At 33.5% G+C, this 2,679-nt stretch overlaps 1 protein-coding gene across 1 annotated transcript in view; it reads left to right on the top strand.

Annotated features, from left to right (window-relative positions):
• The window catches only part of LOC107685778 (exostosin-1), a 311,868-nt gene that overhangs the window by 256,142 nt on the left and 53,047 nt on the right, over positions 1-2,679 (top strand). The window lies entirely within an intron of this gene.

Below are 2,679 nucleotides of genomic sequence, written 5' to 3'. Positions count from 1 at the left end.
TGTGTGTGTGTGTGTGTGTGTGTGTGTGTGTGTGTGTGTGTGTGTGTGTGTGTGTGCGTGCGTGCGTGTGCGTGTGTTTTACAGGTTATTTTTGGTTTAAGATCTCTCACACCCCGTTGTGATGGGGGTGAGGCAGATTGTGATTAATTAGTGTTGTAATAAAACAAGATTAATGTGTTTAATTTGAGTTATTAGGCCTGTGTGCATACTGTTGAGAATATTGTCTATGTATTGCCTTCAAAGACTGATAGAGATGGTCTGCCAAGTTGATTTATTTTATTTTATTTTTTAGGCATAATCATAGGCAAAATTAAAGCATTGTTTGCATTTTTTGTGTTTCTATCTATCTATCTATCTATCTATCTATCTTATGAAACCCCGTTTCACCACAGAATTAAAGGGGTCATATGATGCGATTAAAATTTTTCCTTTCTCTTTGAAGTGTTACAAGCTCTTGGTGCATAAAGAAGATCTGTAAAGTTGCAAAGACTAAAGTCTCAAATCCAAAGAGATATTCTTTATAAAAGGTAAGAGTCAGCCACGCCTACCTAAAACGGCTCATTCTAACACGCCCCCACATGTCTACGTCACGATATTGATTTGCAAGATTTGCATAGCGCCGCCCAAATGTTCACGCAAAGAAAGAAGGCGTAACTTTTATTCTCGCTGTAGTATTGTTGTTGCCGCCATGTCATGAAGACGCTGTGTGTGTCGTTGTGAAAGTGAAACTACTTTGTTTGGCCTTCCAAAGGAGGATGATATCCCCTTCATCATGCCTAGAGTTGATACGTGCTGGTCGCTGAGGAAATACATCAGCTTAGTGCTGTGGATCGCCGGATCGGCTTTGAGGTATTCGGCCAATCACAACGCACTAGACAGCTGGCCAATCAGAGCACACCTCGCTTTTCAGACCGATGAGCTTTGTAAAATTTTGTAAAAAAAAGTTTCAGAAAGGCGGGACATAGAGGAGAAACTATAATGTACAGTATGTGGAAAATAATGTGTTTTTTGAACCTTAAACCGCATAAACATTTCATTACACCAAATACACAAAATAATGTTATTTTTAGCAACATCATATGACCTCTTTAAAATATATATACTGTATATATATTTTTTTAATTACGACTAATTATCTCACAATTCTGATTTTTTCTTGCAATAGCAAGTTTACATCTCACAATTCTGACTTTTTTTTCTCAGAATTGCTTGATATAATCTCGCAGTTGTGTGTTAAAGTCAGAATTGTTGAGATACAAACTCGCAATTCTGGCTTATGTCTCACAATTCTGGCTTTCTTTTTCAGAATTGTGACCTTATATCTTGCAATTATATCTTATATCTTGCATATCATGCAATTCAGAGTAAACTCACGAAAAAAAATTGTGACAAAAAGTCGGAATTATTCAGTGGCCGAAATGGCCTTCCATTATCTATCTATCTATCTATCTATCTATCTGTCTGTCTGTCTGTCTGTCTGTCTGTCATTTTCCACTTTACAATACTTTTTTATACTTTACAATGCTGTCACATTTGTTTGCATTGTAAATGTATTAGCTATCATGAACTAACGATAAACAATACTTGGTTAATGTTATTTTTTTACAAGTACCAATATATTTTTTACCATTTAACTACATTTAACAAATGTTAATTAACAATGAACAATAGTGTATTTCTAAATTAACATTAAATTAAGCATAAACAGTTTGAATAAATGGTATAAAAATATGAACAAACAAAATAAAACACCTACTAAAAGGTGTCAAAATATTTTATTTGTTTGCCTGCATGTCATGTGACCATTAGCCAACATCAGAGATCCATAAACCTGTGGATGTGTTGTTAAATTATTAAAATTATTGAATGTCTCTGGGTAACCAGAGGCTACTGACCAATTTATTTAATACAGATAAAAAACAGTCTGTATTAAATGAATTTGTAACCATTTTAGAAAGGAAAAAATATATAAGTAAACATAAAAATAAATACAAAGAATAATATTTTAGTTTTTCTTAAAAGATAAATATGAAGGAGTCCATATTTTATTTGACATAAAAATGCAATATAGAATCTAAATCTATAGACTATCCAAACTTTTTTCAAAAGCACTGATTTCAAAGCACTGATCAGACTGTTTAGACCTCACTCATTAGTTTGTTTTTATGTGTTTATTGGAATTAAAATGCCTGTGATTGCACACAGCATTTATACGCTCACAGAAACTGGCTGTCATTGGTTCCAAGGTTTAACCACAGCTAAAACATTCAATTCAATTCACATTTATTTGAATAGAGCTTTTCACGGTACCATTTCAAAGCAGCTTTCAGAAAATGAATGTTTCTACATTACAATTAAGAGTGATCTGTTTATCAGAGGTGACTGTGTCAAAGTAATGTTCATATGGCAGAAATGTACAATTCTAAGTTTATACAACTCGTGCAGTTAATGTATGTCATGAATTCATTTAAGCACAAACAATGAGCACAACTGAGAAAAATTAGACAATTTTGACAAATCGAAAGCACTCACAATCAGTATTTTTCATGATTAGTTCATCGCAGCACCTATAATGCTAATTGTGACTGTAAATAATATTGATATTTGTGGTTTTCACAGATTATCCATGACAGGATACGAACACACATGTCCCGTAGCAGGCTGATGTGGAATTCTTTG

Source organism: Sinocyclocheilus anshuiensis, unplaced genomic scaffold (assembly GCF_001515605.1).
Source record: "Sinocyclocheilus anshuiensis isolate Anshui unplaced genomic scaffold, SAMN03320099.WGS_v1.1 scaffold617, whole genome shotgun sequence".
NCBI lineage: Eukaryota > Metazoa > Chordata > Actinopteri > Cypriniformes > Cyprinidae > Sinocyclocheilus > Sinocyclocheilus anshuiensis.
Note: the sequence above shows the minus strand (reverse complement) of the source record. Positions and strands in the feature narration are given on the sequence as shown.